This window comes from Fukomys damarensis, unplaced genomic scaffold (assembly GCF_012274545.1).
Source record: "Fukomys damarensis isolate Sample0158 unplaced genomic scaffold, DMR_v1.0_HiC HiC_scaffold_25, whole genome shotgun sequence".
NCBI lineage: Eukaryota > Metazoa > Chordata > Mammalia > Rodentia > Bathyergidae > Fukomys > Fukomys damarensis.
Genome location: NW_022900937.1, coordinates 28,415,122 through 28,431,527, shown reverse-complemented (window position 1 = coordinate 28,431,527; position 16,406 = coordinate 28,415,122). Strand labels below are relative to the sequence as shown.

The 16,406-nt window shown below is 53.7% G+C and overlaps 1 long non-coding RNA gene across 1 annotated transcript in view; it reads left to right on the top strand.

Moving 5' to 3' along the window:
- Positions 1–318: 318 nt before the first annotated feature.
- LOC104865504 overlaps positions 319–16,406 on the top strand; it is a 32,430-nt gene continuing 16,342 nt past the window's right edge. Inside the window, exon 1 of the long non-coding RNA XR_781173.1 lies at positions 319–508. This is a non-coding gene — a long non-coding RNA (uncharacterized LOC104865504). The remainder of the gene's footprint in view (positions 509–16,406) is intronic.

Sequence of the window (16,406 nt, the reverse complement as noted above, 5' to 3'; positions counted from 1 at the left end):
AAAAAAGAAAAAAAAAAAAAAAAAAAAAAAAAAACCTCTTTGCCAGTCTTCTGAGCAGCTCAGGATCTTGGCAGAGAAGCCAGCAGGTAAGAAACGAGGAGCCAGACCAGTAGGTGCAGAGCTTGCTTCCCTGGAATGTCCGGCTCTGCCACGAGCCCCCCTCTGCTGCAGCAGTTACCCACCGCCCTGCTCAGGGGCACTGTTTGGCAGGTCACCCGGGGTTTGGGAGCGACAGGTGCTTTCATTCCGGGAGCCCCTAGCCCGGCGTGAGCCTCGGTCTCGCTTTCCACGTGAGGAAACAGGTTGCCTCGTGAGATGGGCCGGGCCAAGACGGAGAGTGGCAGACCCAGGAGCGGTCAGGCAGTGTGCTCTCCGGCAGGGGTGGAAGCACACCGCGGTTAAGAGCCCTGTGTCGGGGTCTGATTCCCCTGTCCGCAGTCCTGGCTTCGCCATTTGCCAGCCGTGGAGGTTGCCCCGGGACACACAGGTTGGCATCACACCGGCCAAGGTGAGGTAAAGGTAGCGGGAGGACCGGTGAAAAGGAGTGGGCCGCACACCTTCCACCGCCAGGAGAAGCGGAGCCTCGAATCTCCTCCCCAGTTATTCTGGGAGAAGCAGCCTCTTGGTTAAGACTCCATTCCATATGGAGGGGCTGGGGATGTAGCTCAGTGTTTCTGCTGCCTGCCTCGCACGCCCAAGGTCCTGAGTTCGATCCTCAGTACCAATAAATAAATAAATAAATAAAAAATAAGAGGCAGGGTTCCATATGGAGATTTGGGGACAAAGCGTTGGTCCCAGGCCTGACGTTCTCTCTGCTACACCTATGATAACTTAGTCCTTAACCGACGTGGTTGCGACCCAGGGTTGCTTGACTCTAGAGTGAGTCACCACGTGTGCCGCTTCTGTGACTGGGGGCGAATTTGGGTGAAGAAAATGCTCAGTGACTAGAAACCTAAACTGGAAGACCTGTACCTTCCGAATCTGAAGGAAGGGGCTGTTTATGGGCTGCTTTCCACGCGAGGCTCCAGATGACATGCATCTGTTCTGACCCGCTCACTGCACAGCACCGATCACAGAGAGGTTAGGTAGTAATAGAAACGAGAGCAAGATCTTAATGAAGTAGTTACTTTTAGGAGCTGCGGTCTTTTAATGGCTTGAAAACCTCCTCACTGCCTTACTCCATTACCATGCACTCACCTGTTTCTAAAGGGCAGTGTTGAAAGGGGACTTTTATTGAGTGTGCAGCTTGCACAGACTTTGAACCATGCCATCCTCACTGTCCCTGTCCCGTGGGTGGGACAAGGAGGTCCGAGCTGTCACACAGCCACCCAAGTCCACGGAGCCTGATTCCCGGCCAGTCCCTTGCCACTCTTTTATGTGCCAAGGGATGCAGCCAGAGGGACTTTGTGGTTAAACTAGGGGACCCCATTGTCGGGACCTGTGCCCCCTACGCCTCCCAGCTGTGGTCCAAGGGACACCGGGACTGCGTCTGACGTGGAGGCTGTCGTCCCCTGGGGCTGGAGCAAGCAGGATGGCAGGAGACAGGGATGGATCTGGAAGCAGGAGATACGCTGTTCAACAGCAGGCATGGGACGAGACACCAGTCACTAGAATGTGGTGATCAGTGTCCTACGTCCTCTCGGCCAGGTTGGGGCCAGTTCTCAGGGCCCAGCAGCCTGAGAAAGCACAGGGGAGAACTGGCTCTATTTACCCAGCAGAAGATGGGAGGGGAAACAGAGTTAAATTCTCCCAGAAGGGACCTGGGATGGCACCCAGAGCTTTCACTCTCAGCCATTTCCTCAGCTTCCCCCCTGCCTTTTAAAACTTTTTTCATTTTGAGACAGGATCTCTCTGAGTCACTCAGTTGCCCAGGCTCAGCCCGAACTTGCCATTCTCCTGCCTCAGCCTCCCAGAGTGCTGGGGTTCTGGGGTGGTTTCCACATCGGATACCACTGCTCTAAAAGGAAATAGCATTTCCTCAAGAAGCTGAAACCCTAGCATCCTTGTCACCAGGGGCCTGGTCAATAATTGCTAAGAAGACTGAGGCCTAAGAGAGAGTCCTGTGGGTCAGGATCAACTGGATCAAGAGTTTATTTTATCACTGGGAAGAAAACATAAGAAAATATGTGTGTATGAGAGACGAAAAGGTAGATGTCAGTCCCCCAGATACTGTAAAAAGGGTTTTAGTTCAAAATCCTACTGGGTAACAGTTTTGTCATTTTGTGTTTGGAGGGCAGGGGCAAAACTATTCCAAAGACAAAGAGGAATTAAGTTTTACCCCGTCTTTGGGAGTTCACCTCAAAGACTGATTTGAATGCTGCCATCATATTAATTATACTAGAATGACTCATTACATGGCTCCCTCTCAGTTCTCAAGTTGTTTTTCTCATGAGCCCTGGAAAAACGCTGGCAAACACACAGGTCAGAGCACTGTGTAAGGTAAATCCCAGTCGGTCCGACAGCAATAGCAGCTCTCTCAGCTGAGCACCCGGCCCAGCACCAGGAGGAGTGATCGGCCAGTACAGGGAGTGCTTAGGAAAAACTTCGGCAGTAAAATGTCCATAACCTTGAATCCTCCCCGCTCTTCAAACACCCTCCTCCCATCGTCCTCGCCACTTCCTGCAGCAGCTCTGGAGTCCTCTTTCCTGAGCGTCTTAAAATGCGCTGTCCTGGCTGCCTCTGTGTCCTGAACGGATCCAAAACGTCTCCCTTTCGTGGTCATCATGACTTTGGGGGAGGAGCCAGAAGTTGCAGTGCCAGATTCAGTGACAAAGGTGGATGAGGACACAGCGTCGTAGTTTTAGGAGCTGCCTTTCTGTTAGATGGCCCTGGGCAGAGCAGCATTCATCATATATATATATATATTTTTTAAATCTCATCTGGTAAAGAGAAACAGGGAAGAGAACTCCAGAGGCGCTGCAGAAAGTGGCGAGGACGATGGGACGAGTGCACTGGGAGCAAGGGGAGGATTCTGAGGGCATTCATAGCAGTGTGTCTTTCCCTGTCCGCATCCTCTGTACACTTCCTTCGCAGCAGAGTCAGGGCTGGTGGCTTTCCTCAGGTGGTGCCCCGAAAAGGTGGCCGACCATGACTCAGAGAGGTAGAGTCCCGTGCGTCCCCCACCCCGGTGGTGGGAGGGCCGTGCAGCTTCCTCCCTAGCAGCCCACAGCTCCAAAAGCAGGAGAAATGAAGTCTGGGACCAGCAGGTCAGCCGCGCTCTCTGCACCCTGTCGGCCCAGCCCCTTGAGTCCTCCCGGGGCACAGGGTTTGTGAGCCCTGGGAGCGGAGCGGATCTTCCTCAGCCAGGCAGTTTTAAATGACTTAATAAGCCCATCACGTCTTAGTATTTTTTTATGATTTTATATCCTGGAGTAACAGTGTGGAAGGTATGACTTTATTATTATTAATTACTATTATATTTTTACAGTTTTCCAAGTCTGGCTCTTTGATGTTTACAAGTTCAGACGACATGCGGTTTCCAAGCCAGATTTCATAACCTTAAACTACCTCTGCACTTGGCTCCTGTCCAGCCTGTTCTGTTTCAGGTCTTGTTTACGTTTGGCTTAAATCTTGAACTGGCTGTGCTGTTTGTTGTGCCGCATGGAGGGGAGGTAGGGGGATGAAGCCAGCACTTGGATGGTGTCTGCTGAGCAGGGCTCAGGGCCCGGCCATGCTGCCAGCACCGGCCGGGTGGGTCCCGCGCTGCTTGGATCCCGCCTGGTCCCAGCCGCTAACCTCCCAGGGCTGTGCGCTGTTTCCAGTCTGGCTTCTCTGCTCCTCTACTGTCTGTGTGACTGGGGAGTTTGGCTGTGGCAGCCACGAGTGCATGTGTGTGTGGCAAACATGAAGAAGCCTGGGAAGTGAGGAGGGCACCTTGCCGACAGTCCTGGGTGGGCGGAGGGGCTCATGCTTCGCAGGGTGAGGCAGCGTGGTCCCCGGGGCATCAGCTGTTACCGCTGGGCGAGGTGCTGCAAGCCCAGATCCCCAGCTCTGGCCGGAACCACTGCATGCGGGAGTCTGCGTAAGAGGCCACCCAGGTGCACACTGGGGTCTGGGGACCGCTGAGGAGGGGCGGACGGTCACAGGCAAGAGTGAGTCCTGGGGAGCACATGCGGAGAAGTCAGCAACTGAATTGCAAAAATGGGAGCAAGGAGTTGATGAGCCGTCTGAGCCAGGATGTAGCAATGGGACGAAAACTCATCAGACTCAAAGAAGAAGAAGGAGAAGGAGGGAGAAGGCAGAAGAAGGGAGAACAACAGTGCCATCTGGGTCGATGTGTGTGGTTTTGGCCCCTCAGGTTCTGTTGAAAGGCCGACAATAAAGTACAGACTGCAGTGTCGCGGGCACTGTGTGCACACGGAGACCATGCGCCTGGGGAAGGTGGTGCTGTGACTGTGCTGTCTGCGCTTCTCGTGGGCACCTGGAGCTGTAGGGGTGAGTGAGTTGGGTGTGCAGATTTGGCCACGACCCACGACAGCCGAGTGGCACGAGCACACCCTGTCAGGGGCTGGTGGCCGAGCAGCGTGGTGCCCTGGCCGTGTCGTGTGTCAGATTTCGACACAGGCAGCTTCACCAACTCCAGGGATGTGGTTTTGCCCGCAGTTCACACACGTGTGGGTTTTAAGGAGGTGTGTGGAGGAGGAGTTATTCTGTGTGGTCATAGACCTCAAAGGCCAGAGTGCAAGACACACCGGGTATCGCGGCTGACAGAGGCCGCAGTGATGTCATTCAGCCACTTATCTCGCAGTCGGGAGAAGTCAGACCTGGGAGGAAGAAGGCTCGCTCACGGCCCAGAGTCTCATCCAGGGTCGAGCGCAGTGTATGTGTCTCAGGGTCACGTAATCCCTGACCTGGGGCACCCCCAGCTCAGGAAGTGATCAGAGTGGACACAGCGACACCATGCTGACCACTCTCCCCGCGTTGTCCTGTCCGGTCCCCACGTCGAGGCTGTGTTGTTCCCGTTAGCAGATGGGAAATGGAGGCCGAGACGGACTGAGTTCTTCCCAAGTTAGTGCTCAGTCCCAGACCTGGGATGGGAAGCCAGACCCCCACTGTGGCACCAGTGGCTTCAGTAATGATGTCGTGCTGTGCCTCCTATCTCTGAATGCCCCCAGAAGAGCTGGCTTCTTCCCCTGTGTCCTAACAGCCACCACGTCCCCGTTGCTCGTGAGCTGCGTGCACTGCTTCCTGTCAGTCCCCTTGCGATTGCAATCTCCACCTCACAGCACCACGCCCACCCCATTGGCAGCCATGCCTGTACCTCGTGTGAGCTCGATAAACACTTGGGAGAAGGCGTGCAGAGAGCAGTGTGGGCTTTTCAGACAGATGTGCCTTAGCCCTCTCTACTCCTGCCCAAAGCCTACCACACTGCTGGCCTGCAGCGAGGACACCACCAGAAATTTTGAAAGCATGAATGAAGAGCAGCACTCATCACGAAACAGGGAGCTGGGTGGGTCCCGGGCAAGTTCCGGAGGACTGTGCTTTCAGGGATAGAGGGCCCTTGGCACATAGTGGCGCATCTGGAGAACCCCAAAATTGCACTGTGGTGACCTCAGAAAGGTTTCCCGCAGCACCTGAGGTGCATTCTGGGCAGGGGTGAGGGACAAGGAGAGCAGTATAGTTTGCCTTTGCTTAGTGTGCTGTGCACGCACCGACCTTCCTTCCTCTGGGGTCGTGTGGCTGTGCATGCCATGGGCCGAGGTATCTATGATATTGGCTGATAGGGTTCGTTCCCATTACAGTGTCCCCCGAGTGTCCTGTTTTCAGAGCTGTGGCTTTGGAAGGTGCCTGGATCATGGGGTGCTGTGCTCATTGGGAGATTCATCACGGATGAGTTCAGGGGTAAATGTGCCGTAGGAGGAGGTCCCTGGGGTGAGACCTGGAAGAGTGTGTTCTTGTCCGCAGCTCCTCCATTCTCTCTCTCTCTCTCCCTTTCTCTTTTGTGGCTTCCATGAACTGAGCAGCTTTGCTCCAATACACCCTTCTGCCATGGTATTCCTGCCTTGGAGCTGACCATGGACCGAACCCCCTGAAATCATGAGCCAAATAAGCTCTTCTCCTTAAAGTTGTGGGTGACAGGTATTGTGCTCCAGTGATGGGAAACCTACCTATCTCACGAGGCACATTGTAAATGTCAAGGGGAACCTACAAGAAATACCAGTAATTTTTATCAATTAAGTCCTTACTACAAAGTAGCACATGAAGCAAGTAGACTACCATCCTTGCTGCAGAACCTGACTTCCTGCTCTGGGACACATGCTCAGAAGCTCAGTCCTTTGACTGTGGTCAGGGTCAGGCTGGGTGCTGACCGAGCAGCTAGCAGTCAGAGACAGCTGGGAGGGTGATGGGTGCAGACACAGGCAGTGGCCTCCAGGCGCTGAGTGGGGGCCACTGGGCACGGGTGCAAAGGGAGGGATGGGAGTCACCTTCCCTCTCTCTGCCTGTGCAGTGTCTGCTGTTCCACAGAGGTGACCCAGAAGTCCCCCTTTAGGAAGCACTCAAGACTAGAGCATGGTCTTCGGAGATCTGGGACCTTTGGGCAGGAACCAGCTGGCCCTGCCCTGCAGCCTGAGGGTCACGGAGCTGGGAGCCACCTGGGGGGTCTGTGCAGCCCTCCCACAGTGCCCACCTCCCTGAAGCCTTTGGGAGCCACTGCAGGAAGCAGGAGGAGAAGAAGCAGGGCTGGGCTTTGCTGAACTGTGCATCCCAGGAGGCCTCTGGAGACATCACGTCTGCTGCGCTCACAGAAGACTGGGGGTGAGCGTCTGACTGCTGTGGTCCAGAGTCACCAGCGCGGCTGAGAAGACCGCGGTCCCCACTCGGGCGGGAAGGTGGCCACCAAGGGGATCTTGCTGCCACGAAGGCTGTACTGTGTGACTGGCACTGGCGAACATGTCACAGCCTCTTGTGGGCATTGGGTTGCATGTGCGTGTGCTTGTGTGTATGTGCGTGCGTGTGTGTGTGTGTGTGTGTGTGCGCGCGCTCGCTCGAGCAGGTGCAGCCAGGCAGTTAGTTCAAGGGCATGGCCATCTCTCACCTGAGCCTGCAAGATGAATGCTGCCTCCAGCGCTCATACCTCCTCCTCCATCCACCCTGAACTCTGCTGCTTGTGGCTGGGGCCCTAAGTGCGAGGTCTCTGTCCATGGGGCCCCCAGCATATCCCACTCCTAGGCCAGTTGTTGAGGTACATCCAGCAGGGGCAGAGTCCTAGCCAATAATGCACCTGCGCTGGCGGAGCTGGAGCCTCATACAGAACCTATTACTCGCACAGGGCTCTGGGAAGGGAGCTTTTGGGCCACTCTGGGGGTGAGGGCTCAGGGCATCATCCTGCAGAGTTTGGCCTGTACTTTCTATCTTTCCCATCCTGGGGACCCAGGCCCTTGACATGCTACACCGGAGGTGCTGTGGCCGTCCCCTCAGGGCTGGGTTACCTCCCATCCCACGGCAGCTTCGACCCTGATGTTTATTTCTGTGGAAATTTATTCTTAGGTCAGCTTTGCTAAAGGCAAGAGGCCTTGGTGATACGTGAAGAGTGGGTAGAAGTGGGTTTTACCTCATGGTCTGTCCTAGGGTTCGGCGCATCTCTTTGCCTCTCTGGGCCTCAGTTTCCCCACCTGGGGTTCTCCCGGAATGCATCTGAGGCTCTGGCTTTATTGCTCTGTGTTGCACATGTCACCTTCTGGCACTTTCCCCAGCTTGAAGCCCTGTGTCCTGCTCTGGCCTGCGAGGCTGGGTCCCCCTTGTGCCCAGCCTGTCTCAGAGCCCAGCATCGCCGTCTGGCACCAGCTCCCTCCCTTCCCCTGGGACAGTGCCCAGCCTGGAAACCTGGGGACAGGTGCGGTCTCTGGTGGTGGGCACCTGTCGTCCAACTGGCAGCCAGGGCCATGGGGTGCTGTGGCTGGACCTGGCTCTGTCCATACAGAGGTGCTGAGGTTTTTCCCAGTACTCACCTCACACTGTGAGCCCTGAAGCTGGCACCGGGCTACAGGGACGGAGGCAGCGATGGTGGCCCCAGCAGCAACAGCAGCAAGTGCAGGAGCCATTAGGGAGCAAGGGGAGATGTACAGGGGGTCCCTAGAATGCTTTCTCCCTCCCCTCTCTCCCCTCTGCCCCTGCCCTTTCCCTTCTCTTTTCCCTTTCTTCTATTCTGACCTTAGGGTGCAGTTCATAGCTTTCAGGAAACTGAGCGGCTGTGTTTCAGAGACTCTTAGAATTTTTACAGGATTTTATGCCTGCGCTTGGCTTTGTTTGGGACACACGTGAGAAGAGGCCCTTGGCCGGGCTGTGTGTCTCGGGCTTCTCCCTCCCGAGGGCCAGCCTTAGCCACCCCAGGCCAGCCGGGGCCGGGCTGCAGGGTGTCCCCAGGGCTGTCCCCCAGTGCTCCTGGGACAGAGCCAGCCCATCTCACGTGGAGCAGGCCGGGCGCCCTTGGATGGGTCAGGCTGGCCGGGCTGGGCAGAGCATGCTTCTGAGCTCTGAGAGCCCCCGGAGTCCACTCGGGCATTTGCACACAGGCAGGAGCCGCCTTCCAGGGTCACAGGACTCTGTGCTCTGTGTGTCCGTGACTCAGTTTCTCCTGGGAGCAGAGAATGGTAAAATCTCTACATCCCATCCCATCCCATGATTAGAAGAGTTAAGGATGCACTTTCACCCTACCTCAACCATCCTCCCGGGGTCTGGCTCCTAACCTGAGTCTCAGTGTGAGGTGTGGAACTTTGGGGTACAGTGGGGAGCAGGGCACAGGTGCTAGAGGGAAGTGCATGGGGAAGCCCCTGTGCCTTGGATGCTTCTGATGAGGAAGAAGACACCTGCACTAGGTTAGGACGAGGGTGCATGGCAGAGAAGGAGCCTGCGTCTGTGTCCTGAGATGCGGGGTGGGCAGCTGCTCAGGGGAAGATGCTGCCAGCTCAGCCTGCCGGGACTGGCCGAACTGCTGGTAAATCACTTGGAATTCGGGGTGCAGGCGCTGTGCCTCTTGAAGATATCATTAAGGGCTTTTGTCGGGAGCCAGGAGCCCCGAGTGCATCCACTGGTGCCTGACTTAGCTTGTCCAGTAGTGAAATGAACATCATAAAATGCAGTCAGCAGAGAGGCTCCGGATTTAATTAGTTCCGTCACAATTAAAGAAGAATTACAAGATCTGGATCGAGAGTTCTCCTGGCTTCAAAAGCAATTTGGGCGGATTGATGTCACCGTCTGACATCTCTGCCGAGATCCTGGGCTGTCAAGGTTGTTTGGGGGAATTGCTTATCCTACACCCCTTCCCACCACCCTGCTAGGAAGCGTCCAGGTGACTCCAGCTGGCTTCTGCAAAGCCCGGGGCTGGGTGGGAGGTGGGAAGTCCTGCCCTGAGGGCCCAGAGCTGCTAGGAGTCTGGGTTTCCTCCTCTGCCACAGCTCTGTGCCTGCAGGTGCCGAGGAGATCAGGTGTTGGGTACCCAGGAGGGTCTCTTGACTTTCCTGCTCTGCGGGAATGGGGCCACAATGCTAGCTATTTGGGGCTGGGGGCTTTAGCAATGCTCATGTCCCTGTGAGAGGTGACAGAGCAAGGACAGCTAGAGAAGTCTGGGCCCTCCGGTTATCCAGGAATCACGTTTCCAAAGCGAGCTCACATACCTTGAGGAAGAGGTTCCTGTAGGATCCAGGTCATCGCCAGGACAACCTGGGTCCTGTGGTTCCTGAGGCCTGAGCCAGTGTCACCTGTTTGAGAAGTGCTGCCTTACACCACCCCCTTTCTCCAAAAACAAGACCTGGCCTTGAAAGCCAGAGATAAAGAAGCTGTGCCCACTGGCCTGCTCCCCTCACCCAGCACCACCGTTCTCTGGCTTGGTGGCTGCTCTGTGAGGCAGGACAACTGATCAGGGCTGGGAGTTTTGATCCGTAGTTTGCAAGGCGAACTGTTCTCCAGCATGGTCTTATGTTCAGGGAAACACAGCACCTTGTCATGGCTGCTCTGGTGCCGGGCACCCAGTCTGGTCAAGGAGCGAGTCCCTCCTGGCCTCCCCTCCTCCCCATGCCAGTGACTTTCTCCTGGAACCTGCGTTGGTGGTCTGACTCCAACGTCCTGTGCGTCCAGGCTGACTCGGTGCCTCACCGGCGGGCAGAGGGCCCGAAGCCGAACACACAGCACAAGTGTATGTTTATCAAAGTTGGGCTGGAAAGACCCTGTCCCCCGGCAGAGGCTGTCATCCAGCTGTCACGGAGGAGCATGTGGCCCTGCGGTGGGGACCCAGCCACCCTAATCCCACTCTCGGGGAGATTAGCTCTGACGAGTGAAGAAGGTCTCGGCTGTTGCTGGGAGCCAGGGGAACCTGTGGTGCCGAATTCCAGAACCACAGTCACATGACCCGGCTCCAGAGGGGACTGCAGAGCAAAGCTGAAGGCAGCAGGACGGCAGCAGGACGCACCCGTCTCCAGCCCTGCGCGCTTCTCCTGTACCACCACCCCCATCCCACCCACCAGCAAACGCACATTGGAGAGGCTGGTTGGCTCCCCAGGGGTGGAAGGGGCGGGTGCACTGTGTGACACGAGGCTGCACCCTGCGTCTCTGCACCCTGTTCAGCCTCGCGTGAGAGATGCTGACCAGGGGCACGAGGCAGGGAGGAGGCGAGGATGCAGATGGGATGGTGCTCCTGGAGGGGGCTTAGTAGGGGCCTGGCTTTCCATACTGAGGAGGCCAGGACCACAGGACACAGGACACACAATCCCAGCACCAAAGGATGCTGCCCAGGACACAAGCTGCCCGGGGCTGTGGTCCCTACCCGGCAGTACCGGGGACTGAACCCAGGGCCTTCGCAATGAGCTCATCTCCAGACTGTTACTTTCTGCTTTGATACAGGGTCTCCATAAGTTTCAAGTTGCCCAGAAGGGGCTTGAACTTGGGACCCTCCTTCCTCAGCTTCAGAGGCCAGCGCCACCACATTCCGCTTTGAGTGTCTCTTAAGAGCCAGAGTGTCCTCCAGACAGCGTCACAGAGCCTGGCCAGGGGGGCTGTAGTTCCCTGCGGGTGGAGGCGCAGGAGAGAAAGGCAAGGAGGTTCTGCCTCAGTGATGAGAAGTTGCCTTGCTACAAACCAAGCTGCCTGTAGGCAGCTGGCATTTCGGAAGCGGCTGTGCTTCCCTGGGAGGCTGGTGATTTGAATTGCTGTGCTCACTTCTCATTCGGTGCAGCAAGGAAAGGAAGCTGAAGGGTTGAAACATGGTCGCGGTTAACCGCTTGTGGAGCAGTCTGATCCCAGCGCCAAACACAAGATCGGAAATTATATCGTACCTAATTATATTACACGCTTGGACCCAGCCCTTCGAGTGCTTGTGGGTCCTGCTGGCTCAGGGAGAGCAGCACCTGCTGGGGTCCCAGGTGGGAGTCAGAGTGAGGAAGACGCAGAGCTCAGCACTGAAGAGCGGCTCGGACTCAGGAGAGGACCGAGGATGCGGCTCAACCACGACCAGAGCTTGTGCCGTTGTGTGTCCTCAGCACGCGGCTGTTGGGCCGCGGAACACGCTTTTCAACAGGCCAAGCCACCTACTCTGGGGATGGCAGCAAATCAACAACACGTTTTAAATATGGGCTGAAAGGATCAGATCTCACTGACCGGGGAGAGTTGGGTGAAGGGAGCAGGACATGGGTCTCCTTCAGGAAGTTCCAGGCGAGTGGTTCCCTAGAGAAAGTAAGCTACGTTCTTTCCTCCGAGACCAGCCTGATGCACACAGCCACTGCCCAGCCTCCTCTCGGCTTCACAGGTGCACGTCTGCACCCCTTCCACCAGCCGTCACCTCTCTAGAAATGGGATCCACTTGTCTTTCTAGACTCGTCGCTGGAATGGCCCCGAGAGGGAGGCACTGTGAATTGTTCTGGAGATTTACAGGACCCTGGAGATTTGTTCCGGAGCCTCTGTTGTAATCTGCCCCAGATTATCCAGGGCCAGAGATTGATCCGAGCCTCAGAAATCGTCAGTTCTATTCTGCGGTTTAACAGGCATGACACAAGGGATTCTCAGAGCCATGGATGGAAGACACTGGTGTCATTATCGGCAGAATTCAGAGCAGGTTAAGTAGATTCCTAGTATTCTGAGAAGAGTTCAGTGATTACAAGGAAGTAAATTCAGTTCGCCAAGATGGCACCTTCTCTTCCATCCCCCAAACTCCCAAGAGACCAGCATTAAGGATAAAAATCCAGAGAGCCTCTCCTTAGCTTGCAACAGCAAGACAGATAAATAGAGATTTACTGTGGTCTGCAGTGTTTTGACACGGGATAGAGGCCAGTCCCGAGAGACACTGGAAGCCGTCCCAGGATGTCACCCCTAGGGAGACTCTGAGTACGACAGTCCTCGGCTTGTCCCACTTGGCGCCCTGGAAATGAGCCCAGGCGTCAGACAGAAGTCAGCGAGCACTGCAGAGCAGTTTGAGGCAGGACCCGCAGCACACCTGAGCCCGTGACCACACCGCCACACAGCACTGGAGGTGCAGACCCTCACCGGGCATTAATCATGTTTTATCCGGTGACTATCTGTGTGTAAGTTCCACACTGAGCATGAAGGGTATGCGCAGCCTTCTCTAAGAGGTGTTTCCCTGGCAACTGGTCTCAAGGTGGAACAAGAAACAATGACAAACCATCCGGTCCCTTTTCATACCAGTGAGACTGACGTTTTGGGTAGGTCCAATACCGCGACTTGCAAAGGTTTTTCTTAACAGCTCTTGGATGGTATTTCCCTGGGAAAGACATTTATTCCATTGTTATCATATTAAGATGTGGTTTTCACAATATCACAGCATCGGTTTCTTTTTCAGACAAGTAAAGCAAATCACTAAAAAGTACTTAAGGCTGGTGTACCAAAATTCCACCTTGTTATGAAAGCTTGATGTCTTCATCTCATGATACACACAGACTCACACACATATGCACACGAAGACACATGGCTTCCAGCCCCTAAAACTATAGGTTCAAGATGTCATAATGTTGCTGACTATTCACTGGAAGCTATTCCGAATGATAGTAATGCTCTTTACTTGATTTATATATCCGAGGAAGCATTTTAATTAGATCACTTGTTTCAAAGTATGAATGAGTGTGCCTCTTCGTGCGCCAGCAGATCCTTATAAAGTGTGAGAAAAGTGGAACCACTCCTTGTTATGAAAGCTTGATGTCTTCATCTCATGATACACACAGACTCACACACATATGCACACGAAGACACACGGCTTCCAGCCCCTAAAACTATAGGTTCAAGATGTCATAATGTTGCTGACTACTCACTGGAAGCTATTCCGAATGATAGTAATGCTCTTTACTTGATTTATATATCCGAGGACGCATTTTAATTAGATCACTTGTTAAAGCTTGATGTCTTCATCTCATGATACACACAGACTCACACACATATGCACACGAAGACACACGGCTTCCAGCCCCTAAAACTATAGGTTCAAGATGTCATAATGTTGCTGACTACTCACTGGAAGCTATTCCGAATGATAGTAATGCTCTTTACTTGATTTATATATCCGAGGACGCATTTTAATTAGATCACTTGTTTCAAAGTACGAATGAGTGCCTCTTCGTGCGCCAGCAGATCCTTATAAAGTGTGAGAAAAGTGGAACCATCAGTGCCTGGGATTTCTGGAAAGCCCAAGTCCAGGTCAGGAGATACATGCCTGGCACCTGCCGTGGAGGGAGGACGGCTCAGTCGGGTTTGCAGGGTGTCCTTTATCCTGTGCGGTTGTGCTCGTTCCGGAGCACACAGCCCGGCCCAGCTGCTGCCTGTGGCACCGCCCACAGAGCAGTCCTCACCAACACGAATAAAGTAGCTACCCGGACACATCTTTCGTTGACAAATACAAGCCACCGGGCACTCTGGCCACACGCCGACCCTCCCCATCAGTGGGACAGTAACGGCTGGACCGCACTGCGCACTGCTGCTTTTACGGATCTCCCAGCACCGCTGACTCCCAGAGGACGGCTCCCGCCTTCCCTCCCTCTTCTTCCTCACACAGTATTTGCAAACATTAACTCTGTGGATGGCTTGGGGTTCCTCGGCAACTGTAACTGTGCCTGTTTTGTGCTATGAAAATTTAACTCCTTGTCATGCTCTTTTGCCTTTCCCTTCTTTTCTGCACCTAGTGCCGTGTTTCATTCCTTTTCTACAGGGAAGTGTTTTGCCCATTTTGTTGTGAAGTGCTCTCTGATTGGCTTCATAGACATGGCCCCAGACTTTGCTCAAATAAAATGACTTTGTGTCTTGCAATGATCGAGCTCAGTTACAGTGTGCTGGGCCCTACGGTGGAGTAGATTTCCATCCCCAAAGTCTGGGTTTTGAATATAAATTATTATATTTATTGGCTCTGTTGTTCTCTTTTGGCTGCTTGAGCAAAACCACCATCAGTGGAAATGCCCATTCTCCACAGTATGTGGGATCATATTCTATACTTCATTCGTACTGCACATTTGTTCATTTACTAATTTATTGTTTTTGTTTGTTTTTTTTTGAGGCCAGGTCTCACTATGTAGTTGAGACTGACCTGGAACTCACTATGTTCCATAGGCTGGTCTTGAACTCACAGCATCCTCCTGCCTCAGCCTCCTCAGTGCTGGGATTACAGGCATGCACCCCCACACCTGACTATTTATTGTTTTTTTTTTTTTTTTTGGTACCGGGGATCGAACTCGGGTCCTTGCACTTGCAAGGCAGGCCACCGAACCGCTGAGCTAAATCTCTGGCCCTATGTATTGTTTTTTAAGGTCAGGATCTCACTATGTAGTCCAAACTGGCCTGGAACTCACAGAAACCCTCCTGCCTCAGCCTTCTGAATGCTGGGATTATAGGTGAGCACCACCATGCCCAGCTATATGTTCATTTATGGCTGTAGCAATGTAAGAAATAACATACTCAGTTTCTCCTGGCATCCACTCAACACACAAAGCCCGTCTGTGATCAAGGGTCTCAGCAGTCCTAGCCAGCAGCAGGCCCTCCAGGGGTCACCAGTGGGGTGACCCTCGGGATGTAGGTTCCAACCCTGTGGGAGGTGGACTCAGTCCCCACACACTGTCCCCACTTCCGATGCCAGTCACAAATTTGGGCTTCTGCAGCTTCCGGCCTGCCACTGCTTCACTGAGATTCCCACAGTCTCTTGGCCCCGGGTCATTTAATTTGCTGGAGTTGTGCACAGAACTCAGGGAGGCACTCAGGGATCCCAGTTCATCAACAAAAGACGTAACAAAGACACAGAGCAGCAGGAAGATGGGGAGGTGGTGGGGCAGGTCTGGACCAGAAGAGGGCGGCTCTTCCCTGGGGTCCGCTCAGAAGCTCCGCCCCTCTCTCCGCGGGAAACTCTGCTGCCCGGCAGGCAGGATCAGTCACATTGATTGGATGTGGGCTCCGTGACCAGCTCAACTTCCAACCCTCTTCCTCTCCCAGATGCTGGGGAGTGGGGCTGTGAGCCCCAACCTGCTAGTCCCGCCACCTCTGGGAAGCCCCCAGTGGTGGGGCCGCCAGTCCTGTCCGCTGTGAGTCCAGTCCTCTTAGCAGCCCGACACTCCGGGAAAGGTGGTGAAACTTCTCAGATGAAGACCCACGGATGGCCACTACAGGCACGAACAAATGTTCAGCATCTCCAGCCATTCCAGAAATGCAAATTAAAACAACACCGAAGTTCCATTTTCCCCCAGAAAGAGTGGTTATCACCAAAGAGTCAACCAATAACAAATGCTGGCGAGGCTCTGGGGGAGAAGAAGCCCTTCTACATTGTAAGTTCCAGAAATGCAAATTAAAACAACACCGAAGTTCCATTTTCCCCCAGAAAGAGTGGTTATCACCAGAGTCAACCAATAACAAATGCTGGCGAGGCTCTGGGGGAAAAGAAGCCCTTCTACGTTGTAAGCAGGAATGGAAACTAGGACAACCTCTGTGGAAATCAGTGTGGAGATTCTTCTCAAAATTAAAACTATAAATTCCATTAGACCCAGCTATTCCCCTTCTGGTGTCTAAAGGAGTTAAAAACATCGTATTACACGGATCCATGCACACCCGTGTTTACAGCAGGACAACTCATAACAGCTAGGTCTTGGAAGTGGCCTTTATGTCCATCATTAGAGGAGCAGATACAGAAAATGTGGTATTTACACTGCAGTGAAGTACTACACTGCCACAAAAAAGGATAAACTCGGGTCATTTGTAAGAACATGGAAGCACTTTGAAACCATAATGGTAAGTGAAGTGAATCAGACTCACAATCTTAAATATTGCCTGGTTTCTCTTATATGAGAAACCAAAGGTATAAATAAAGTTAAAATAAAAGACAGAAAATGGGGGGGGAGTTATTGTAATTCAGCATGGCCATTGTATCAAAAAGTATACTTTGATTTAGTATGATTATCTTATGTGTTTTATATGTTTTGTTTTTATAATCTGGCTGT